The sequence below is a fragment of the Bubalus kerabau genome, chromosome 5 (genome assembly GCF_029407905.1).
Source record: "Bubalus kerabau isolate K-KA32 ecotype Philippines breed swamp buffalo chromosome 5, PCC_UOA_SB_1v2, whole genome shotgun sequence".
Classification (NCBI taxonomy): domain Eukaryota; kingdom Metazoa; phylum Chordata; class Mammalia; order Artiodactyla; family Bovidae; genus Bubalus; species Bubalus kerabau.
The window spans coordinates 61,062,507-61,089,860 of record NC_073628.1 but is presented as its reverse complement, the minus strand read 5'-3'; the positions used below and the strand labels follow the sequence as shown (position 1 = coordinate 61,089,860).

The following is a 27,354-nucleotide window of genomic DNA, read 5'->3' as shown; positions in this document are numbered from 1 at the left end:
TACTATTTATCCTCTCCTCCCTCCTTTAGAACTAACATTTTTTGTTTTTCTATTTTTTACAATTCCACTTTATCTTCATCTTCCTTTTTTTTCTTTTTTCCTTATTAGCTGTCAGTTTGGGTTTTGCTATTTTAGTGGTTGCTTTGCTTTAATAATATGTATATTCAACATATAACTGTTTGCCTTCAAGTAATATTACTTTTCACATATAGTAAAAGGAACTTCTCATAATGTACCTCCCTGTCTCTTTTCCTGGTCATTTTGCCATTACTTTCACACATTTAGTTCTACTTTGGTTAGAAACCTCACATTTTGTTGTTACCATTGTTATTCAAATAGTTAATATTTGTTAAAGGGTTTTTAATGAAGAAACAGTATTATGTACTTACCCACATGATTAATATTAACTTTACATCTGAAGCAATTCATTTAAGACTTCATGAAGTGCAGGTCTGCTGGTTACAAATTCCTTAAGCTTGTGTACATGTAAAACAGTTTTTATTTCATCAGACCTTGTGAATTTCACTGTATTGTAGACTGTATCTGTCTGTGTCCCATAAATGCCAAGGGAAGGATTTTTGTTTGTTTGTTTGTTTTTTAACTAGAATGTAGTTGGTTTTCTTGAAAATGTGATGTGTTCAGCTTTCAGTTCTTGCTTTTACATTGGTTTTGGAGAATCACGGGCTTCCCTGGTGACTCCATGGTGAAGCGTCTACTTGCAATGCAGGAGAGCTGGGTTCAATCCCTGGGTAAGGAAGATCACCTGGGGAAGGAAATGGCAATCTACTGCAGTATTCTTGCTTGGGAAATTCCATGGACAGAGGAGCCTGGCAGGCTACAGTCCATGGGATTGCAAAGAGCTGGACATGACAGCAACTAACACACACGCAGAACCATAGGCAGGATTTAGTTTAAAGCTAAAAGGATGCCCTAGTGCTGAAACCAGACTCTTCTGAGTACCCTGTTTTGTTGTTTAGTCACTATGTCTTACTTACACTAAGTAGTATAATTGTTAGTGATTCAGTCATGTCAGAGTCTTTGCGCCCCCATGGATTGTAGCCTGCCAGGCCATGGAGTTCTCCAGGCAAGAATACTGGAATGGGTAGCCATTTCCTTCTCCAGGGTTTACCCAAAGACAAATGAATTACAAGATTGCCAGCGTGGCTCTTGGGGGTAGACACTATTCCCAACCTTATGTGAACTCCAAGTACCATTTCCTCTCACCATTGAGGTGGTTCTTTCCTCAGCCTAAATCAATACCTTGCTTGGGGCTGGAGGTGACCTCATGCAGATCTCTGGCACCCTCTCGCTATGCAGCTGTTGTCTTCCTTTTTATAAGGAAAGAGGAAGAGAATCTGTCAAGTGGGAGAATGTATTTGGAATTCACTAAACTGACAAAGGCTTTTGTTGTTGTTTAGTCACTAAGTCAATGTCTAACTCTTTTGCAATCCCATGGACTGTAGCCCACCAGGCTCATCTGTCTATGGGATGTCCCAGGCAATAATACTGGAGTGGGTTTCCATTCCTTTCTCTGGGGGATCTTCTGAACACAAAGATCAAACCCATGTCTCCTGCATTGAAGGTAGATTCTTTACCACTGAGCCACCAGGGAAGCCCTGACAAAGGCTTAGTACCAGCATCCAGGAACAAAGGTTTTAAACTTTAAAATTAGAAAAATGTGGGGGAAAACTTGATCTAGGATTTCGAGAAGAAAATTTGAAAAGATCATGACCTTATAAAAAAGCAAGTGGTGCTGGGAAATCTGGTCAACCACTTGTAAAAGAATGAAACTAGAACACTTTCTAACACCATACACAAAAATACACTCAAAATGGATTAAAGATCTAAATGTAAGACCATAAACTATAAAACTCCTAGAGGAGAACATAGGCAAAACACTCTCTGACATACATCACAGCAGGATCCTCTATGACCTACCTTCCAGAATATTGGAAATAAAAACAAAAATAAACAAATGGGACCTAATTAAACTTAAAAGCTTCTGCACATCAAAGGAAACTATTAACAAGGTGAAAAGACAGCCTTCAGAATGGGAGAAAATAATAGCAAATGAAGCAACTGACAAACAACTAATCTCAAAAATATACAAGCAACTCCTACAGCTCAACTCCAGAAAAATAAATGACCCAATCAAAAAATGGGCCAAAGAACTAAATAGACATTTCACCAAAGAAGACATACGGATGGCTAACAAACACGTGAAAAGATGCTCAACATCACTCATTATCAGAGAAATGCAAATCAAAACCACTATGAGGTACCATTTCACACCAGTCAGAATGGCTGCGATCCAAAAGTCTACAAGCAATAAATGCTGGAGAGGGTGTGGAGAAAAGGGAACCCTCTTACACTGTTGGTGGGAATGCAAACTAGTACAGCCACTATGGAGAACAGTGTGGAGATTCCTTAAAAAACTGGAAATAGAACTGCCTTATGATCCAGCAATCCCACTGCTGGGCATACACACTGAGGAAACAGGAAGGGAAAGAGACACGTGTACCCCAATGTTCATCGCAGCACTGTTTATAATAGCCAGGACATGGAAGCAACCTAGATGTCCATCAGCAGATGAATGGATAAGAAAGCTATGGTACATATACACAATGGAGTATTACTCAGCCATTAGAAAGAATACATTTGAATCAGTTCTAATGAGGTGGATGAAACTGGAGCCTATTATACAGAGTGAAGTCAGCCAGAAAGAAAAACACCAATACAGTATACTAACGCATATATATGGAATTTAGAAAGATGGTAACAATAACCCTGTGTACGAGACAGCAAAAGAGACACTGATGTATAGAACAGTCTTATGGACTCTGTGGGAGAGGGAGAGGGTGGGGAGATTTGGGAGAATGGCATTGAAACATGTAAAATATCACGTATGAAACGAGTTGCCAGTCCAGGTTCAATGCACGATACTGGATGCTTGGGGCTAGTGCACTGGGACGACCCAGAGGGATGGTATGGGGAGGGAGGAGGGAGGAGGGTTCAGGATGGGGAACACATGTATACCTGTGGCAGATTCATTTAGATATTTGGCAAAACTAATACAGTTTTGTAAAGTTTAAAAATAAAATAAAATTAAAAAAAAAATAAAGAAACAAAGAGCACACACACACACACAAAAAAGCGATTAGCATCACTAGTGATCAGGAAAGTACAGGCTGAAAATACAGAGAGCTCTAATTTTACACTTTGCAAATTGGTGGAGCAAATCAAGTCAGACAACACTAAGAGATGGCAGAGAAATAGAGCACTAATTTACACTCATTAGTTTTCTGTTGGGTGTGTATGGAGGTCCAAGTGATTAGAAAGATAATTTGGCCCAACCCAATTTTATAAAACTGAAAACATCACCCTACAATGCAGGTATTAAGTTATTAGTTATTTGCCAAGTTGTTTTTATACATGTAACAACAGGGCTTCCCAGGTGGTGCTCGTGGTAAAGAACCCACCTGCCAAAGCAAGAGATATGAGACATGGGTTCAATACCTGGGTCGGGAAGATACCCTGGAGGAGGGCATGGCAACCCACACCAGTGTTCTTGCTTGGAGAATCTCATGGACAGAGGAGCCTGGCAGGCAACAGTCCACAGGGCTTCAAAGAGTTAGATACAACTGAAGTGACTTAGCACAAACATATAACACTAGGAGATATGTCAAAAAACAGAAAAATCATATAAAATTTCTCAGTTCATTTGGAAAAGCTTAAATTAATGGTAAATGAATTTTCAATGCAAAATTCAAGATAGCGGTTACCCCTGAAAGGATCAGCAAAGAGGAATGGTCACCAGAGTCAAGCAAGTGACCTGAAGGTAAGCATCATATTCAGTTCTTAGACTGAGTGCTGAGTCTTTGAAGAGATAATCTGGATGAACAGAAGTTATAATCCCTGATATAAAGATCAGAAAATATGTAAGTGACCCAAAGAAAAAATTTTTTTCAATCATATATGGTTGCAATGTTACAGATAATAATGATGAACTCGCAGTCTTGCCATTAAATCAATGCCATTATATAAAAAATGAGGTTATATAAATCTTTAAAGTGGTAAACTGTAAAAATGCTCCTTTGAACATTACACCAGTAATTTCAAGTCTTTAGAAAACAAGTTTGAAGAGATAGGAAAATCCTAATGTAATTCATAGGAAAATCCTATGAATTATATATATATGAAAGTACTTATACTTTCTATTGACAAAAACTTTCCTCATGGAAGTATTTATACTTTCTATTGACAAAAACTTTCCTCATGGTTTTTTTTTAATGTATGCTTTACATATTTACCTACCCCTCTAATGCCAGGCAACAACTAATCTGTTGTCACCATGAATTATTCTGCATTTTTCTCTAATTTTGTATATGTTCAACTACGCATAAATATCCTTTTTGTCTATCTTCTTTCTTTAGGCATATCTGAGATTTGTTCATGTTGCATAGGTTAATCGTTCATTCCTTGGTACTCTTCTATTACTTTATATGAAAACAGTAAAGTTTATTTACCCCTTTGCTTATGGAGGAGGAAATGACAACCCACCCCAGTATTCTTGCCTGGAGAATCCCAGGACAAAGAAGCCTGGCAGGCTACAATTCATGGCGTCACAAAAAGTGAGCCATGAGTGAGAACACACATGGATGCACTATTGTTTGTTAAATTTTTCTTACAATATTTAGTTTAATTCAGTTCAGTTCAGTTCAGTCACTCACTCGTGTCCGACTCTTTGTGACCCGAAGAATCGCAGCGCGCAAGGCCTCCGTGTCCATCACCAACTCCCGGAGTTCACTCAGACTCATGTCCATCGAGTCAGTGATGCCATCCGGCCATCTCATCCTCTGTCGTCCCCTTCTCCTCCTGCCCCCAAATCCCTCCCAGCATCAGAGTCTTTTCCAATGAGTCAACTCTTTGCATGAGGTGGCCAAAGTACTGGAGTTTCAGCTTTAGCATCATGCCTTCCAAAGAAATCCCAGGGCCAATCTCCTTCAGAATGGACTGGTTGGACCTCCTCGCAGTCCAAGGGACTCTCAAGAGTCTTCTCCAACACGACAATTCAAAAGCATCAATTCTTTGGCACTCAGCCTTCTTCATCCATCACATGTGGAAATGTGTCCAACTCTCACATCCATACAAGACCACAGGAAAAACCATAGCCTTGACTAGACGGACCTTTGTTGGCAAAGTAATGTCTTTCATTAAGTTTTTCTTACAATATTAATTTATTTTTAGTTACATCCAATTTATTTTCAACTTGGACATTTAATTTTCATCTCTAGAAGTCTGAAACTCTGATTTGCATTCCTTTTGATCTTCTTTGTATCTACTTTTTGGACAGAGGCAATAACAATATAATAATTCTTTTAATGTCAGTGCTTACTATTTCTAATACTTGCTTGGTAATTTTTCACTGGTTCTCTGACACTGTAAATTTTACATAGTGGATAGTATATATACTGACTTCTACAAATATTCTCATACTTGAATTTGAGGCTTATTAAAATTCCTTTGAAACTTTTGATCCTCTGGATCTAGTTTATAAGAAATTCCTTTTGATCCTCTGGATCTAGTTAATAGGACTTGTTATTTGGAACTTTTGAAGTGTTTTGCTTTAGACTAATTATTTCCTACTACTGTGGAAAAACCCTCCATGTACAATACCCTGTAAACTTTGAGATTTTCCAATCTGGGGGATGGGAACACGCACATGACTGTCCTTGTGCGGAGGCTCTGCCCTGTCACACCCAATCCTCCAAGTGGTTTTCCCTGACCTCAGGCACATATACTGGTCAGTATGCAGCCAAATGCTTAAGGGGGTCTTCTCTCATCATCTGGAATTCTCTCTCAGTGCCCAGTAATGCATTGTTTTATGCAAAATTGGATTTAAAACATTAATTTACAATAAAAATGCTTATGTGCTTACACTACCAGTGATACATTTCTCACAGTGGTAAAAATTACAAAGTATATATCATGTTCAAAGGGCAATTTTCATACAATAGTCAAGTCATTTCAAATCATTTTGGTTCCAAACATGTTAAATACTGCTTCAAGAGGAGTAAATTTTCTATGTAAGACATGTAATAATTTTCTTATACACATGTCCACACAAATATAAATTTATCTTTTTCCTAGGGTAAACATCCATCATGGGCTCAGTTGTGTCTCACCCTTTATCACCCCATGGACTGTAGTCTGCCAGGCTCCTCTGTCCATGGGACTTTCCAGGCAACAATACTGGAGTGAGTTGCCATTTCCTTCTCTAGGGGATCTTCCCAACCCAGGGATTGAACCTGTGTCTCTTATGAGTCTAGTATTGGCAGGCAGGTTCTTTACCATTTTTAGGGTATACTTTTATATAAGTTTAATTAAACAATAGTTGTTCTTTACCAATTTCCCCTTTTTCAATGTAAAAATGTTATATTTTCTTACATATATTGATTATATATTTTAAAACATGTATTTATATATTCTTATGAGATATATGTATATATTTTTACACACACCGACTAGGAACTGGAGAAGGCAATGGTGACACACTCCAGTACTCTTGTCTGGAAAATCCCATGGACAGAGGAGCCTGGTAGGCTGCAGTCCATGGGGTCGCTAAGAGTCGGCCACCACTGAGCGAATTCACTTTCACTTTTCACTTTCATGCATTGGAGAAGGAAATGGCAACCCACTCCAGTGTTCTTGCCAGGAGAATCCCAGGGACATCGGAGCCAGGTGGGCTGCCATCTATGGGGTCATACAGAGTCAGACAGGACTGAAGCAATGCAGCAGCAGCAGCAACAGACAAAGAACAATTAATTAATTGCATCAACTGATAAAACGCTAAACTCAGGAAGATCAATTTCTTATCTAATAGTTTCCACCAACTCCTCCCTCTTTCAACATGCAAATCGTGGGATTTTATATGTAAACCACTGGTTTTAGAAAAGGCAGAGGAACCAGAGATCAAATTGCCAACATCCATTGGATCATCAAAAAAGCAAGAGAGTTCCAGAAAGACATCTATTTCTGCTTTATTCACTATACTGATGCCTTTGACTCTGTGGATCACCATAAACTGTGGAAAATTCTGAAAGACATGGGAATACCAGATCACCTGACAGCCTCTTGAGAAATCTGTATGCAGGTCAGGAAGCAACAGTTAGAACTGGACATGGAACTAAAGATTGGTTCCAAATAGGAAAAGGAGTACGTCACAGCTTTATGTTGTCACCCTGTTTATTTAACTTATACACAGAGTACATCATGAGAAATGCTGGGCTGGATGAAGCACAAGCTGGAATCAAGATTGGCGGGAGAAATTTCAATAACCTCAGATATGCAGATGACACCACCCTTATGGCAGAAAGTGAAGAGGAACTAAAAAGCCTCTTGATAAAACTGAAAGAGGAGAGTGAAAAAGTTGTCTTCAAACTCAACATTCAGAAAATGAAGATCATGGAATCCGGTCCCATCACTTCATGGCAAGTAGATGGGGAAACCATGGCAGATTTTATTTTTTGGGGGCTCCAAAATTACTGCAGATGGTGATTGCAACCACGAAATTAAAAGACACTTATTCCTTGGAAGAAAAGTTATGAGCAATCTAGACAGCATATTAAAAAGCAGAGACATTACTTTGCCAACAAAGGTCCGCCTAGTCAAGGCTATGGTTTTTCCAGTAGTCATGTATGGATATGGGAGTTGGACTATAAAGAAAGCTGAGTGCCAAAGAATCGATGCTTTTGAATTGTGGTGTTAGAGAAGACTCTTGAGAGTCCCTTGGACTGAAAGGAGATCCAACCGGTCCATCCTAAAGGAAATCAGTCCTGAATATTCATTGGAAGGACTGACGTTGAAGCTGAAACTCCAATACTTTGGCCACCTGATGGGAAGAACTGACATATTTGAAAAGACCCTGATGCTGGAAGGGAGACCCTGAAGGTGGGAGAAGAAGAGGACCACAAAGGATGAGAATGGTGGATGGCATCACTGACTCAATGGACATGAGTTTGAGTAAACTCTGGGAGTTGGTAATGGACAGGGAGGCCTGGCCTGATGCAGTCCATGGGGTCACAAAGAGTGAGACAGGACTTAGTGACTGAACTGAAAACCTTCTAGATCCATTGTTTTAGCCAGAGGGTGTTCAATATTTTTGACACAAATTTCCCTTCACTTCTAAAGATGGTTCCACACTGAAACCATTCTTTTGTTCCAATCTCAGAGTCAATCATTATAGTAAACAAACTGGTAACATGTTTGTGCTTAGTCACTTTACTTCTGTCCAACTCTTTGCCAACCTATGGACTGTAGCCCTCCAGATTCCTCTATCCATGGGACTCTCCAGGCAAAATTAGTGGACTGGGTTGCATTTCCTTTTCCAGGAGATCTGTCTAAGTTCAGTTCAGTTCAGTTGCTCAGTCATGTCCGACTCTTTGCGACTCCATGAATGGCAGCATGCCAGGCCTCCTTGTCCATCACCAATTCCCGGAGTTCACTCAAACTAATGTCCATTGAGTCGGTGATGCCATCCAGCCATCTCTTCCACTGTCGTCCCCTTCTCCTCCTGCCCCCAATCCCTCCCAGCATCAGAGTCTTTTCCAATGAGTCAACTCTTCCTATGAGGTAGCCAAAGTACTGGACTTTTTTTTTTTTTTTTCCAGATTTAGCATCATTCCTTCCAAAGAAGGGCTGATCTCCTTTAGAATGGACTGGTTGGATCTCCTTGCAGTCCAAGGGACTCTCAAGAGTCTTCTCCAACACCACAGTTCAAAAGCATCAATTCTTCGTCACTCAGCTTTCTTCACTGTCCCACTCTCACATCCATACATGATCACTGGAAAAACCATAGCCTTGAGTACACAGGCCTTTGTTGGCAAAGTAATGTCTCTGCCTTTCAATATGCTATCTAGGTTGGTCATAACTTTCCTTCCAAGGAGTAAGCCTCTTTTAATTTCAAGGCTGCAGTCACAATTTGCAGTGATTTCAGAGCGCAATAAAATAAAGCCTGACACTGTTTCCACTGTTTCCTCAGCTATCCCACATGAAGTGATGGGACCAGATACCATGATCTTAGTTTTCTGAATGTGGAGTTTTAAGCCAACTTTTTCACTCTCCTCTTTCACTTTCATCAAGAGGCTTTATAGTTCCTCTTTGCTTTCTGCCTTAAGGGTAGTGTCATCTGCATATCTGAGGTGATTGATATTTCTCCTGGCAATCTTGATTCCAGCTTGTGCTTCTTTCAGCCCAGATTTCTCATGATATACTCTGCATAGAATTTAAATAAGCAAGGTGACAATATACAGCCTTGATGTACTCCTTTTTCTATTTGGAAACAGTCAGTTGTTCCATGTCCAGTTCTAACTGTTGCTTCCTGACCTGCATACAAGTTTTGCAAGAGGCAGCCGAGGTGGTCTGGTATTCCCATCTCTTTCAGAATTTCCCACATTTTATTGTGATCCACACAGTCAAAGGCTTTGCATGGTCAATAAGGCAGAAATAGATGTTTTTCTGGAACTCTCTTGCTTTTTCCATGATCCAGCACATGTTGGAAATTTGATCTCTGGTGGTTCCTCTGCCTTTTCTAAAACCAGCTTGATCATCTGGAAGTTCATGGTTCACATATCGTTGAAGCCTGGCTTGGAGAATTTTGAGTATTACTTTACTAGTGTGTGAGATGAGTGCAATTGTGCGGTTGTTTGAGCATTCTTTGGCATTGCCTTTCTTTGGGATTGGAATGAAAACTGACCTTTTCCAGTCCGGAGGCCACTGCTGAGTTTTCCAAATCTGCTGGCATACTGAGTGCAGCACTTTCACAGCATCATCTTTCAGGATTTTCAATAGCCCAACTGGAATTCCATCACCTCCACTAGCTTTGCTTGTACTGATGCTTTCTAAGGCCCACTTGACTTTGCATTCCAGCATGTCTGGCTCTAGGTGAGTGATCATACCATCGTGATTATCTTGGTCGTGAAGATTTTTTTGTATAGTTCTTCTGTGTATTCTTGCCAACTCTTCTTAATATCTTCTGCTTCTGTTAGGTCCATACCATTTCTGTCCTTTATCGAGCCCATCTTTGCATGAAATGTTCCCTTGGTATCTCTAATTTTCTTGAAGAGATCTCTAGTCTTGCCCATTCTGTTGTTTAACTCTATGTTTTTGCATTGATCGGTGAGGCAGGCTTTCTTATCTCCCCTTGCTCTTCTTTGGAACTCTGCATTCAGCTGCTTATATCTTTCCTTTTCTCTTTTGCTTTTCATTTCTCTTCTTTTCACAGCTATTTGTAAGGCCTCCCCAGATAGCCATTTTTGCTTTTTTGCATTTCTTTTCCATGGGGATGGTCTTGATCCCTGTCTCCTGTACAATGTCACAAACCTCCATCCATAGTTCATCAGGCACTCTATCTATCAGATCTAGTCCGTTAAATCTATTTCTCACTTCCACTGTATAATCATCAGGGATTTGATTTAGGTCATACCTGAATGGTCTAGTAGTTTTCCCTACTTTCTTCAATTTCAGTCTGAATTTGGCAATAAGGCAATAAGGCATTTCAAACTCTTTTGTTGCCCATGATGGCTACTCCATTTCTTCTAAGGGATTCCTGCCCACAGTAGTAGATATAATGGTCATCTGAGTTAAATTCACCCATTCCAGTCCATTTTAGTTCACTGATTCCTAGAATGTTGACGTTCACTCTTGCCATCTCCTGTTTGACCACTTCCAATTTGCCTTGATTCATGGACCTAACATTCCAGGTTCCTATGTAATATTGCGCTATACAGCATTGGACCTTGCTTCCATCACCAGGCACATCCACAACTGGGTACTATTTTTGGTTTGCCTCCATCCCTTCATTCTTTCTGGAGAGGAGATAATCCTCGTCCAAGGTAATAAGCAGTGGCTGCGCTTTGCTGGAGCTGCTGTGAAGAGATACCCCACGTCCAAGGTAAGAGAAACCCAAGTAAGACGGTAGGTGTTGCGAGAGGGCATCAGAGGGCAGACACACTGAAACCATAATCACAGAAAACTAGTCAATCTAATCACACGGTCCACAGCCTTGTCTAACTCAATGAAACTAAGCCATGCCATGAAACTCAATGAAACTAAGCCATGCCGTGTGGGGCCACCCAAGACGGGCGGGTCATGGTGGAGAGGTCTGACAGAATGTGGTCCACTGGAGAAGGGAATGGCAAACCACTTCAGTATTCTTGCCTTGAGAACCCCATGAACAGTATGAAAAAGCAAAATGATAGGATACTGAAAGAGGAACTCCCCAGGTCATTCATATCAGATCAGCCACTCAGTCATGTCCCACTCTTTGCCACCCCATGGATCGCAGCACGCCAGGCCGCCCTGTCCATCACCAACTCCCGGAGTTCACTCAGACTCACGTGCATCGAGTTAGTGATGCCATCCAGCCATCTCATCCTCTGGCGTCCCCTTCTCCTCCTGCCCCCAATCCCTCCCAGCATCAGACTCTTTTCAAATGAGTCAACTCTTCGCATCAGGTGGCCAAAGTACTGGAGTTTCAGCTTTAGTATCATTCCTTCCAAAGAAATCCCAGGGACAGTCTCCTTCAGAATGGACTGGTTGGATCTCCTTGCATTCCAAGGGACTCTCAAGAGTCTTCTCCAACACCACAGTTCAAAAGCATCAATTCTTCGGTGCTCAGCTTTCTTCACAGTCCAACTCTCACATCCATACACGACCACAGGAAAAACCATAGCCTTGAGTAGACGGACCTTTGTTGGCAAAGTAATGTCTCTGCTTTTGAATATGCTATCTAGGTTGGTCATAACTTTCCTTCCAAGGAGTAAGCGTCTTTTAATTTTATGGCTGCAGTCACCATCTGCAGTGATTTGGGAGCCCAGAAAAATAAAGTCTGACACTGTTTCCACTGTTGCCCCATCTATTTCCCATGAAGTGGTGGGACCAGATGCCATGATCTTCGTTTTCTGAATGTTGAGCTTTAAGCGAATTTTTTCACTCTCCACTTTCAGTTTCTTTTTTTTTTCTTTTTAATTTAAATTTATTTATTTTAACTGGAGGCTAATTACTTTACAATATTGTATTGGTTTGCCATACATCAACATGAATCTGCCATGGGTATACACATGTTCCCAATCCTGAACACTCCTCCCACCTCCCTCCCCATACCATCCCTCTGGGTCATCCCAGTGCACCAGCCTCAAGCATCCTGTATCCTGCATCGAACCTGGACTGGCGATTTGTTTCTTATATGATATTATACATGTTACAATGCCATTCTCCCAAATCATCCTACCCTCTCCCTCTCCCACAGAGTCCAAAAGACTGTTCTATACATCTGTGTCTCTTTTGCTGCCTCACATACAGGGTTATTATTACCATCTTTCTAAATTCCATATATATGCGTTAGTATACTGTATTGGTGTTTTTCTTTCTGGCTTACTTCACTCTGTATAATCGGCTCCAGTTTCATCCACCTCATTAGAACTTCTAGATCCTACAAAATGAATTGATGAGTTGGTAGACAAGTGAGGGCTACTTGCTTGTATTGCATCATTTTAATACCCCTTTCTTACCAAGTGCTCTTAATCAACTGGGCTTTGTTTTTGCCTTGCGTTTTTGTTGACCTTTGTCCACTTTCACTTTCATCAAGAGGCTTTTTAGTTCCTCTTCACTTTCTGCCATAAGGGTGGTGTCATCTGCGTATCTGAGGTTATTGATATTTCTTAGGGCATTCTTGATTCTAGCTTGTGTTTCTTCCAGTCCAGCGTTTCTCATGATGTACTCTGCATATAAGTTAAACAAACAGGGTGACAATATATAGCCTTGACGAACTCCTTTTCCTATTTGGAACCAGTCTGTTTTTCCATGTCCAGTTCTAACTGTTGCTTCCTGACCTGCATACAGATTTCTCAAGAGGCAGGTCAGATGGTCTGGTATGCCCATCTCTTTCAGAATTTTCCACAGTTTATTGTGATCCACACAGTGAAAGGCTTTGGCATAGTCAATAAAGCAGAAATAGATGTTTTTCTGGAACTCTCTTGCTTTTTCCATGATCCACCAGATGTTGGCAATGTGATCTCTGGTTCCTCTGCCTTTTCTAAAACCAGCTTTAACATCTGGAAGCTCACGGTTTACGTATTGCTGAAGCCTGGCTTGGAGAATTTTGAGCATTACTTTACTAGCGTGTGAGATGAGTGCAATTGTGCGGTAGTTTGCGCATTCTTTGGCATTGGCTTTCTTTGGGATTGGCATGAAAACTGACCGTTTCCAGTCCTGTGGCCACTGCTGAGTTTTCCAAATGTGCTGGCATGTTGAGTGCAGCACTTTCACAGCATCATCTTTCAGGATTTTCAATAGCTCAACTGGAATTCCATCACCTCCACTAGCTTTATTCGTAGTGATGCTTTCTAAGGCCCACTTGACTTCACATTCCAGCATCTCTGGCTCTAGGGCAGTGATCACACCATCGTGATTATCTGGGTCATGAAGATCTTTTTTGTACAGTTCTTTTGTGTATTCTTGCCATCTCTTCTTAATATCTTTTGCTTCTGTCAGGTCCATACCATTTCTGTCCTTTATCGAGCTCATCTTTGTGTGAAATGTTCCTTCGGTATCTCTGATTTTCTTGAAGAGATCCCTATTCTTTCCCATTCTGTTGTTTTCCTCTATTTCTTTGCACTGATCGCTGAAGAAGGCTTTGTTATCTCTTCTTGCTATTCTTTGGAACTCTGCGTTAGGTGCCCAATATGCTACTGGAGATCTTTCCAGGCCAGGGATCAAATCTGCAATTCTTAGGTCTCCTGCATTGGCAGATGGGTTCTTTAAGATTAGATATTTAACATATTGATGATGTCTTTTTATTCAGTAGTTTGCATTGGGCTCATTTAGACTATAACAAAGTCACTGAATCATCAAATAGACTGAACCCCTCGACCCAATGGATAGACATTTCCAGAATCTCTAGTGACAGGATAAGACAGTATTTACTGAGACGCTGTCCTGATGCAGCTTAGCACCTCCCTGACACATCACAAGATCCCTCCAAAGGAGACAGGATTTTTCCAGTTTTAGAGATGAAGATCTATGAATTAAAAGACATTAAGGAGTCTGCCTTTAGTAAGCAACACTGTTGAAATTTTTATCCAGCTGTATATTTGAGTTGGCCAGAAGGTAAAGAATCTGCCTTTAATGTAGGAGACTCAAGTTCAATCCCTGGGTCAGGAAGATACCCTGGAAAGGGGAATGTCAACCCACTCCAGTATTCTTGCTTAGAGAATCCCATGGACAGAGGAGCCTCGCAGCCTCCAGTGCATGCGGTTGCAAAGAGTCAGACAGGACTGAGTGACTAGCCCTTTTCTTTTTTGAGCTTGTCATTGTATCAGACTGATAGTTTGAAGTTGTTTTAAACTGATTGAATATTACTGAAAATAAGTTCTCAGCAGGAATAAGAATGTCATTGGCATATCAGCTGTCTTTCATCTACATGCGATGGTATTTAAATGAACTCTTGCAAGAAAGTTCAATGCAAAGCACATGAAGGCGTTTCCTTTCTCTTTTTCTCTCTCATACAACTTAAAATTTAAATATTTTTTTCTTGAAAGGAATGTGATCAAGTATTTTAATAAATATGCCACTGATTTTATGGTAAACTCTATACCTCTTTTATTCTCCATATATCCATTTAAATTCATGCTCTCATATGCTTATGATCTGTTCTTATTTCAGCCTTCAGACATAAGCCATGATTCTTAAAGTAATAACTGTTAAAAACTGGTCTCGAGTTATAATAAAATAAGAACTGCAAAACACTCTGCCCCTGATATTTAGGAAAAGTTAAAAAGCTTTGAGAATAAATCTGAATGCCCGTATCAGAGAGTTGCCATTTTGATAAAAAATTTAGACCAGTGTGCTTAACCTAGTATTAAGGTAGTCTTGATTCCTTCTTTAACTATAATGTTTCTAATTATCAGTCGTTAAAACACATTTGGGGATATAATTCTTATTAAACAAGGCAAATGCTGCATGAAACGTAGTGTGACCTTTTTATTACTGCTTTGTCAGGATATTTCTCCAGAGACATTTATTCTTTTCCAAAGCTTTCTATGTCTTTAAAGAACTCAGTAAGGTATAGTTTGTTTCTGGTGTGACTCTCAGCTTGTACATTCAAAAAGAGGATTTAGCTGCGATCCAAAAGTCTACAAGTAATAAATGCTGGAGAGGGTGTGGAGAAAAGGGAACCGTCTTACACTGCTGGTGGGAATGCAAACTAGTACAGCCACTATGGAGAACAGTGTGGAGATTCCTTAAAAAACTGGAAATAGAACTGCCTTATGATCCAGCAATCCCACTGCTGGGCATACACACTGAGGAAACCAGAAGGGAAAGAGACACGTGTACCCCAGTGTTCATCGCAGCACTGTTTATAATAGCCAGGACATGGAAGTAACCTAGATGTCCACCAGCAAAAAGAGGATTTATAATTTATTATGGACTACAAGATATTGCAGTGTGAGTTAAATAACAAAAAGGATAATTTTTATTGGAGAAAGATAAATCGTACCCACTTGAGAAGACTAATATAAATGCAGGAAGAATTTTATGTGTGGTAATAATTTGGGATTTTATTGCATTAAATATGCTCAGAATGTTTATATATCAATATTTCAGAACTCCTCTGATATAAAATATCCTAGTAGAATATTCAAATTGGACAAGAATTGGACAATTTCCCACAGTATGGGATGGGGAAAGTATGTTTGAATTTCATCACTGCATTCCTAGGAATAATGTTTAATTTGGGGTTCCTGCTTAAACCTCAGACCAATAGAAGTAGCTAGTGTGTCCAGCAGCATAGTCAGGCCTTTCTCCTACTTCTTTCCTTTAAGTCATTGTCACCTAATTAGTGATGGTATTTTAATAAAAGAAAAACAGTAATGAAAAGAGTGAATTACCTTAATCAGAAATGGCATAAAGGGTTATAAAAGAACATTTGTATAATACCCAGGATGGGCTTTCAACTCCAGAATCTTATAGAAATTATGTAACGATTGATGTTCTTGTATGGGAGGAAATAGATCTGGGAAGAAGAATAAACTTTAGCATCCTGTGCTTATTTGTACATATTATTTCCTTGATATAGTTTGGCAGGACAGAAAATTAAACATAATTAGCAAAACAAAAATAAGAATTCAGTACCTAGAACTTTGTAAAAGACTTTCAAATCGATGCACCGTATATAGGAAGACAGTATTCACTGCATAAATTTGAAAAGGTGTGACGTTCAACTTGTTTCCCTTGCCACTGATTTCAATCACAAGACTTTGTTTTTCCAGTGATGGAATGTGGTGGGCCAGCACACCTAGCCTCCAAGCCAGCCCTGAGCTCTGAATCTCCAACTCACCTGAGAGATGTAATATGCCCTGTCATATCATTAGGCCAGGATGTCACTGTTGCTGCTGCTGCTGCTGCTAAGCCGCTTCAGTCGTGTCTGACTCTGTGCGACCCCAGAGATGGCAGCCCACCAGGCTCCCCCATCCCTGGGATTCTCCAGGCAAGAACACTGGAGTGGGTTGCCATTTCCTTCTCCAATGCATGAAAGTGAAAAGTGAAAGTGAAGTCGCTCAGTCGTGTGCCGAGGTCCAGCCCTGGCTGATCCAGGGTATTCGAAGGGGAGACGGCGTAGGCGACCTATTTATTTATTTATTTATTTATTTATTCAGAGATATAAAGAGGAATAGAATGAGGATAGCTCAGTAGGAAAATTCAGTGGAGAAAAGAAGCTGAGTAGCTTGGTTTACGCGGAAAATCAATATAACCCGTGACACCAGGTTAGCTCTGACCACGGAGGCCACAGGCGCCCTCTCGAATAGCGGAAGGTGCCCCACCTTAGACACCTTCTCGAGTGGGTCTTAGAAGCCCAGGCAAATAAATGGTCGCAGAGGATATCCGCGCTCCAGATGGATACTCAGCTGGAGGTTGAGGGGAAGAATGACATGGGGAGACCAAGCGTTGGTGAGGAAGGCCCATAGCTTTATTTTCAACAGGGGCTTTTATACCCTAAGTTACACATAGAGGATAATAGGGGATGCAAAGTCAGCAGTTTTTGATCCTTATCAAAAACCAGTGTTTCTTTCCTGCAAATTTATCGTATACAAATGGTTTAGGTGATTTACATCATCTTCTGGCCAGAAGGCCTATTAACATTTTATGACTCTTGACAAGGACTTATCAACAAAGACTTATTTTCTCTAAGAGTAATTATTTTAAGGTTTGGCGCCATCTTTCGAAGATAAAATTACATTCCTATAGGGCGGATGTGTAATGGGTTTACAAAGGAAAGAATTTATTACCTTAAGGGTCTAAAGTTACTAACACCAAGGCCACTACTTATTTTTTCTACATACCAACTATATTAATGAATACACATTCAAGGATACAATTCAGGGGATGTGAAAACTTGGCAACAAACATTGGCTCATCAATGAAATCTTTTACTAGTTTTATTCTGACAGTTTCTAACTCTCTGAGAGGCTCTAAGCTATTTGAATATCTTAAGCTTCCCGTGCCTCTTGAGGCTGGGAGACTGTCAACAATCTTATGCATAGCTGTAGGTGTCCGGGTAAACTTGTCAGGCGAGTTAGAGAGCCATCTGAGGGGTTTGGATTTAAACACTCCTAATTGCCCAGGAACTGTATTAATTGGAGCCATAAGTTAGCTCTTTGACAGAGAGAGCGAAATGGTGGTGGGGGACAGCCCCCAGTAAAGTCAGAGGTGAGAGCACAAAGCAATAAAGTAGGCAGACTCTGGTTTATTGGGGGTAGATGCTCGAGAATATCCGGGGGGACTCCTGAGGCTCGATCCCGCCTTTGCGTATGCCGAGCCTCCTTCCTCATGACCTTTGTCACGAGTGGAATGTCTCTCGCCGGCTCCCGGCAGTCGTGTCCGACCCTCAGCGACCCCATGGACTGCAGCCTACCAGGCTCCTCCCTCCGTGGGATTTCCCAGGCAAGAGTACTGGAGTGGGGTGCCATTGCCTTCTCCGAAGGATGTCACAGTCACCAGCAATTGTAGCCACCACAGATGGTGAGCTGGTGAGTCCTAACAGCACTTAGGAAGGAGAAGAATGCCAGCTATCAGATTGTAGCCACTCCCTACAGTGAGTGAGCGCCATGCCAGCTCAGGATGTGAAAAACACAGGATTCTGGCCCCAGAATAGCTGAGATGCATATCAAAGAAATGATTTCAGTGACCCCAGTCTCTTACATCTACTCATATACAGAAAAAGTGCTAAATTCTTTAACTTGAGATAGCTGGTTTTCTTTAGCAATAATCTTTTGATGTTAAGACTACCTGCCCTTTGTTACAAAACTTCTATATCACCTGGCTCTTTCTCTCATGTCCTGGAAGCATTTCTCTCAGGGTCACTTGAGATGCTAGCCCTTGGTCTTGAGGCCCTAAGAATTTGTACCACATAAAACAGAACTCTCAATTTTTAGGTTGTGAATATTTTTTAAGTCTGCAACCCTTTCCTACTAGCCTTGATTACTGCATTTTTAAATACCAGAATATCCTAAAGTCAGTATCTTATAGTTTTACCTTTTCCTATGAAGTGAAACATTAAATAAATAATGGTACTGCCATTAGACGGAGAAGGCAATGGCATCCCACTCCAGTACACTTGCCTGGAAAATCCCATGGACGGAGGAGCCTGGTGGGCTGCAGTCCATGGGGTTGCTAGGAGTCGGACACGACTGAGTGACTTCACTTTCTCTTTTCACTTTCATGCATTGCAGAAGGAAATGGCAACCCACTCCAGTGTTCTTGCCTGGAGAATCCCAGGGACAGGGGAGCCTGGTGTGCTGCCATCTCTGGGGTCACACAGAGTCGGACACGACTGAAGTGACTTAGCATAGCATAGCATAGCATTGCCATTAGAAAGGGAACATGATGATAATAGTATGCATAGCATGATGACGTTTATGAAAACAAAAAGAATATGCATAATTACTATGGAAACATAGGAAAATGGCTAAAAGAGCATATAGAAACAAGGGCATATCCTTGGGAAAGAAGTGAAACCTAATGGGATGAAATGGAATTTCAATTTTTTTGTCTTAAATATTTTTTAGCTAAAACATATAGAGTTTTCAATTAAAATACATAAAGCAATGACTTCCCTGGTTGTCCAGTAGTTAGGACTCTGTGCTTCCAATGCTAGGGATTCAGGTTTGATCCCTGGTGGGGGAACTAAAACCCCACATGCTCTAAGGTGTGGTCAAAAAGAAAAAAAAAATGTATATAAAACAAATGGTAAGCAAAATGCAGTGCCCTAAAAGTATGAGTAATTACAAAAATTTAATTATAAAATTAGGTGTAAACATCAGAAACATTGAAAGTACACCATGTCATTTAAATATGCAGGTATGATTGCTACTTCAGTTTTTTTTTTTTTCTATAAATGAAATTCAAAGACTTTCCATATAGTGTTTGAATTTTTTTTGTCTCTCAGGTATATGTGTAGGCATTATATCTAAATGAAACAAATTCAGTGCTTATAAACTACATCTGTTCCAAATTTCACAAATTCTTTAATATTAAAACTCAAAAGCAATACAAAAAGAGCTTTAAAAATCAACCAGAACACTGATGTTAAGGCTGCCCTACTAAAAATCTTAAAAAGAATGACCTGAACCATTTTTGTAAAATCTAGCTTTCTAGGTCTTTTGCTGAAAGAATACCCCTCTTACCTTACTACTGAGAGCATTAAAATTCCCAGGAAAATGGGAGAGATGTTATTATAGCATATAATAAAATAAAAGGATTTTTATTCCCTGTAGAGAAAGTCTTCTGACATTTTTTCTCTTGTCCAGTAAATATATATATATGTTAAGGGTGTTTGCTTTGTTACTTGTCTGTTACTGAGTGCTCTACTACTGAATGAGTCCCTGGTGTCACTTAGTTTTCTGTGTGATGAAGCTGTGCAAAAATTCTCTAAGGCCAAACTATTTATTTCTATGCATGGAAGATTCTATGATCAACAATAGCAAGCTCTATTTTAAAATTAAATCAAATAAGGACCACTAAAATATACAAATATATATATATATATATATGTATATATATATATATATATACACATATAGATGGAATGAGGTTTGTGACATTATACAGGAGACAGGGATCAAGACCATTCCCATGGAAAAGAAATGCAAAAAAAGCAAAATGGCTGTCTGGGGAGGCCTTACAAATAGCTGTGAAAAGAAGAGAAGGGAAAAGCAAAGGAGAAAAGGAAAGATATAAACATCTGTATGCAGAGTTCCAAAGAATAGTAGGAAGAGATAACAAAGCCTTCTTCACGATCAATGCAAAGAAATAGAGGAAAACAACAGAATGGGAAAGACTAAAGATCTCTTCAAGAAAATCAGAGATACCAAAGGAAAATTTCATGCAAAGATGGGCTCGATAAAGGACAGAAATGGTATGAACCTAACAGAAGCAGAAGATATTAAGAAGAGATGGCAAGATTACACAGAAGAACTGTACAAAAAAGATCTTCACGACCCAGATAATCACGATAGTGTGATCACTGACCTACAGTCAGACATGCTGGAATGTGAAGTCAAGTGGGCCTTAGAAAGCATCTCTATGAACAAAGCTAGTGGAGGTGATGGAATTCCAGTTGAGCTATTGAGAATCCTGAAAGATGATGCTGTGAAAGTGCTGCACTCAATATGCCAGCACATTTGGAAAACTCAGCAGTGGCCACAGGACTGGAAAAGGTCAGTTTTCATGCCAATCCCAAAGAAAGGCAACGCCAAAGAATGCTCAAACTACCACACAATTGCACTCATCTCACAAGCTAGTAAAGTAATGCTCAAAATTCTCCAAGCCAGGCTTCAGCAATATGTGAACCGTGAACTTCCTGATATTCAAGCTGGTTTTAGAAAAGGCAGAGGAACCAGAGATCAAATTGCCAACATCCACTGGATCATGGAAAAAGCAAGAGAGTTCCAGAAAAACATCTATTTCTGTATTATTGACTATGCCAAAGCCTTTGACTGTGTGGATCACAATAAACTGTGGGAAATTCTGAAAGAGATGGGAATACCAGACCACCTGACCTGCCCCTTGAGAAACCTATATGCAGGTCAGGAAGGAACAGTTAGAACTGGACATGGAACAACAGACTGGTTCCAAATAGGAAAAGGAGTACGTCAAGGCTGTATATTGTCACCCTGTTTATTTAACTTATATGCAGAGCACATCATGAGAAATGCTGGACTGGAAGAAACAAGCTGGAATCAAGATTGCCGGGAGAAATATCAATCACCTCAGATATGCAGATGACACCACCCTTATGGCAGAAAGTGAAGAGGAACTAAAAAGCCTCTTGATGAAAGTGAAGGTAAGAGTGAAAAATTTGGCTTAAAGCTCAACATTCAGAAAACGAAGATCATGGCATCCAGTCCCATCACTTCATGGGAAATAAATGGGGAAACAGTGGAAACAGTGTCAGATTTTATTTTTCTGGGCTCCAAAATCACTGCAGATGGTGACTGCAGCCATGAAATTAAAAGACGCTTACTCCTTGGAAGGAAAGTTATGAGAAACCTAGATAGCATATTTAAAAGCAGAGACATTACTTTGCCAACAAAGGTCCGTCTCGTCAAGGCTATGGTTTTTCCTGTGGTCATGTATGGATGTGAGAGTTGGACTGTGAAGAAGGCTGAGCACTGAAGAATTGATGCTTTTGAACTGCGGTGTTGGAGAAGACTCTTGAGAGTCCCTTGGACTGCGAGGAGATCCAACCAGTCCATTCTGAATGAGATCAGCCCTGGGATTTCTTTGGAAGGAATGATACTAAAGCTGAAACTCCAGTACTTTGGCCACCTCATGCGAAGAGTTGACTCATTGGAAAAGACTCTGATGCTGGGAGGGATTGGGGGCAGGAGGTGAAGGGGACGATGGAGGATGAGATGGCTGGATGGCATCACTGACTCGATGCACGTGAGTCTGAGTGAACTCTGGGAGTTGGTGATGGACAGGGAGGCCTGGCGTGCTGCGATTTTGGGGTCGCAAAGAGTCGGACACAACTGAGCGACTGATCTGATCTGATCTGTACATCTTATGATAGGTCAGAATATTCATGGATATCTCACCATTTCTATATCTACATCTAAATCTGTGTTTGTATCTCCTGAAGAGGAAAAGACCACTGAATGCAGGCATTAAAAGTTATTGTTCACTTGACATACTATCAGCAAGTTAGTAAAGGCCTCCTGTCTCTCAAAGTACCTAATTTTATCTACTGGACAAAACCAAAATTTTTTCTTTGGATCTCAATTCATCTAATGAAAGCATTGTTTAATTCAACACAGAAATACACACATGCACATACATGCACAAACAGCTTTTTTTTTTTTTTAGGCCAGTGTTTATCTCATACTCTTTAGTGTAAATAGTTTCACATTTTATTTAAAAGTTAAAGCAGAAAAATGAATCCAGTGTTCAGAGATATAAGAAATAGGATCATGAATATGTAAAAAGAAAGTTTGGAATATCAGAGGTCCCAAGGCACAGTTTGCATTTTTTGTAAACCTTTATTCTCTTACAAATTTTTAAGTTTGCTCTAAATATTTAAGATTTATATTTGTGACTGAAGAGAAGCACAACATTGCTATAGCTTGATGATGATGGTCAATTTTGCAGTCTTCTACACTACTGCTATATTTTGCCTTTTCCCAGAAGACTAATTAGGGGTTTTGCAAGAAGCATTATATTTTAATTTAAAAATGACACACAGGTACAAAAATGAAAATACAGATCAATGGAACAAGATAGAGAGCCCAGAAATAAACACATGCACATTCAGTGAATTAATCTACAACAAAGGAGTTAAGAATATACAATGAACAAAAACAGTCTCCTCAATAAATGATGCTGGGAAGCTAGATAACTACATGTAAAAGAATGAAACTAAAACATTTTCTAACAACACACACACATACAAATAAACTCAAAAGGAATTAAAAGCCTAAATGTAAGACTGGATACTATAAAACTAGAGGAAAACATACACAGAACCACTTTGATGTAAATCACGGCAATATCTTTATGAATTTGACTCCTAGAGTAATGGAAATAAACAAATGGGACCTAGTTAAACTTAAAAAGTTCTGCTCAGCAAAAGAAACCAAAAACAAAGAAATGACAACCTACAGAATGGGGAAAATATTTGTGAATGATGTGATTAACCTCCAGGGATTAATCTCTAAAATATAAAAACAGCTTATGAAGCTTAATATAAAAAATAAAAACAACAACCCAATCCCAAAATGGGCAGAAGATCTAAATGTGCATTTCTCTGAAGCAGACATACACATGGCCAACAGACACATGAAAAGATGCCCAACATTTCTAATTATTAGAGAAATGCAAATCAAAACTATAGTGAGATACCACTTCACACCAGTCCAATATTCCATTATCAAAAAATGTACAAATAATAAAGATTGGAAAGGGTGTGGAGAAAAGAGAACCCTTCTAAACTATTGGTGGGAATGTAAACTGCTACAACCAGCATGGAGAACAGTAAGGAGGTTCTTAAAAAACTAACAATAGAGCTACCATATGACCCAGCAATACCTCTCCTGGGCATACATCCAGAGGAAACCATAATTTACAAAGATACAGGCACCCCGATGTTCAGTGCAACACTTTTACAACAACTGAGACATGGAAGCAACCTAAATGTCCATCAAAAGAGGAATGGATAAAGAAGAGGTGGGACATGTATACAAGGGTATATTATTCAGTCATAAAAAAGAATGAAATAATGCCACTTGCAGCAACATAGATGGACCTAGACATTATCATACTAAGTGAAGTAAGACAGACAAAGACAAACATCGTATGGTATTGTGTATATGTTGATTCTTTAAAAACAAAAAAAAGGGAGAGAGAGAGATACAGAAAAACTTACATACAAAACAAACCAAAAGACATGGAAAACAAATATATGGTTACCAAAGGGGAAAAGCAAGGGGGATAACTTAGGAGTTTGGGATTAAAATGTACACAATACTATATATAAAATATAAAACTGACAAAGACCTACAGTATAGCACCAGGAATTATACTCAATATTTTGCAATATCCTCTAAGGGAAAAGAATCTGAAAAAAATAGAGGTGTGTGTGTGTGTGTGTGTTTAGTTGCTAAGTCATGTCCGATTCTTTATAAACCCATGGACTGCAGTCCACCAAGCTCCTCTGTCCATGGGATTTCCCAGGCAAGAATATTGGATCAGGTTGCCAGTTCCATCTCCAGGGCATTTTCCCCACCCAGGGCTTGAACCCTCACCTCCTGCATTGGCAGACAGATTCTTTACTGTGGAGCCACCAGGGAAACCCAGAGATACATATGGAGATATATATATATATATATATATATATATATATATATATACAACTTTGCTGTACACCTGAAATTAACACAACATTGTAAATCAACTCGACTTCAATAAAAATGAAATATTAATTCAAAAACCAAATTTTTTAAATGGCCTACAGGTAATTTGACTCCAAGAAAAGTAAGCAATAATTTAAGTATCAGCATTTATATATCTCCATTACATAAGACTCTTCAAGTGACCCCTGCTCCCTTCCCACTGTATGCTCCTACCTCTATCTCTAGTCTCAGGCCTTAGTCTGACGTCAAACACTACATGTGCACAACTTGCATTGTGGAGTCTGGGAGAAGGAAAATCCCAGTTTTCTTGTTTAATAGCCATTTGAGTGTTATGAACTTAATTTTGTCCTCCTACACTTTTCTGTTGGAGTCTTAATTCCATATCTACACAGAAAGAAAGCCATGAGAGAGCCCAGTGAGAAGGCAGTCATCTCAAAGCCAAGGACAGACTTCTCAAGAAAAACCAACTTGATCTTAACTCCTAGCCTCCAGAACATGAGAGAATAACATTCTGTCTGTGGTGTTTTGTGATGGCAGCCCTAGTAAACTAAGACAAGACCCTAAAACATCTTTGAATCTAAATTACTTTAACTATTTATATACCTTATAATGACAACAGATTGTATTGATTAACATGTGAAATAATCTAGAAACAATGATGTACATACCCATAAATCTTATTTTCTCCCAGTATGTTTTTCCTGGGACTTCCAGTTCCATTGAACTCATTCCCAGGGCTTCCCTGGTGACTCAGAGGTAAAGAAACAACATGCCAATTCAGGAGATAGGGGTTTTATCTCTGGGTCAGGAAGACCCCCTGAAGAAGGAAAAGGCAACCCGCCCCAGTATTCTTGCCTGGGAAATCCCACAGACAGAGGAGCCTGGAGGGCTCTAGTCCATGGGGTTGCAAAGAGTCAGGTACAACTTAGCAACTAAACAACAACAAACTCAATCCCATCGGTGGTTCATGTTATAAATATAAGGGCAGAAAATGAGAAGAGAAAAAGTTGATAATCAAAGGCATCTACAGAAAGTTCACTTGCATAACATTTACAAAATATTATTCAAATAATATCATTTTATTTTTACTTTCCTCTAGTTCTGGTAATACTATTCTTCAAGAATATGTCTGTTAGAATATTAATTTTATCTTTAAATGAAAAATTTTGAAATGAATAACACCCTTAGAAATTCTTACAGTATTACAATGTAAGTAAATATAAAATGAAAATGACTTCATCTTGTATAGGCAATTAATGGATGTTTGGTCTCATATTTCAATATCACTTTGTTGGGTCTCCCAAATATTCTGCCTGGAACTTGTGAGTTACATTGAAGTGTGCCAACAACTCAAGAGAAGAGATCTTTCTCTGCCCCAATTTGCCTCACTTCATAATCCCATAGACTCCTTACAGTTTTTTCTTGACAAAAAGCTGATAATCATGATTAATCCCCCACTTTCTTTCCTTTCCCATTTAACATCTGCGGCAGTCCATGGGGTCGCGAAGAGTCGGACACGACTGAGCGACTTCACTTTCACTTTTCACTTTCATGCATTGGAGAAGGAAATGGCAACCCACTCCAGTGTTCTTGCCTGGAGAATCCCAGGGACGGGGGAGCCTGGTGGGCTGCCGTCCATGGGGTCACACAGAGTCGGACACGACTGAGGTGACTTAGCAGCAGCAGCAGCAGATCAACATTCAGAATCTGACCACCCACCCCACCTCCATCTCCACCAGTTCTGATTCAAATCTCCCCTGAATTATTTTAATTACATTAACTTAACTATTTTAATACATACACATCTGTTACCGACCTTTCCCTCTTTCTCACTCCTTCCTTACGTTATGTTCTTTTCAGTCCTTGAACCAGGAACCCTGCAAAGGATCAGGCCACACACCTCAACTCTCCTCCAGCAAGGGAGCTTTACCTCTCAGGACGGTCCCACACATGCTCTTTTCTTCCATCAATTTCCCCAAAGCCAGCTGACTCCGCACTTGATCACCATTGTCTCTAATTAGAGGTAGGGAGAAGAAAGGAACTGATATTAAATACATCTGGCGATTCTAGACTCGTTAAGTTTTTACTTGTGTGTGTGCCCACGCACACATGCACTCAGTCGTGTCCACCTCTTTGCGATCCCTTGGAGTGTAGCCCACAAGGGTCCTGTGTCCATGGATTTCTCCAGGCAAGAATACTGGAGTGGGCTTCTATTTCCTTCTCTAGGGGATCTTCCTAGCCCAGGGACTGAACCTGAGTCTCTTGCCTCTTCTACAATGAAAGGCAGATTCTTTACCTCTGCATCCCCTGGGAAGCCCATCTTTATGTACATGAACTTATTACATTCATTTAACAGACAATGAAACCAATGAGCATCTGGAGTATTTGTATAACTCTGAACAAGTGTTAATCTAGCTAACTAGTAGCAGCACTGGGATTCAAACCCAGATAACTCTTAGGCTAATTTCCACACCCCATCTACCACATGCTGCCTTGAAGACATTCTTTAGCACTTCTCATTGGCCTCACTGCTATTCCGGAATGACCATTCTGGCAGGTAGTAAAAGGATGTGTTTAGGAAGCAGAAAAAGGCAGAATTTGAAGACCATATCTTCATATTAAAACAGAAATAAACATTTCTAACATGGAGAGTTCTTTAATTAAATCAAAGAACCCAGATAAAGAAGTTAGCACCATTACTAGGAAAGACTAAGAACACACACACACAGATACACACCTCGCTACTTCCCTTACCCTCTTTCTCATTCAGTTCAGTTCAGTCACTCAGTCGTGTCTGACTGTTTGCAACCCCATGGACTGTAGCACTCCAGGCTTCCCTGTCCATCACCAACTCCCAGAGCTTGCTCAAACTCATGTCCGTTGAGTCAGT

The 27,354-nt window shown here is 39.9% G+C and overlaps 1 long non-coding RNA gene across 1 annotated transcript; it reads right to left on the bottom strand.

The window, feature by feature from the left end:
- Positions 1-27,354, bottom strand: LOC129652812 (uncharacterized). Its single transcript, XR_008714750.1, has 4 exons — positions 27,219-27,354; positions 26,281-26,477; positions 1,261-1,328; positions 1-763 (listed from the first exon to the last, which is right to left on the bottom strand). It is a non-coding gene; the product is annotated as an uncharacterized LOC129652812 (long non-coding RNA).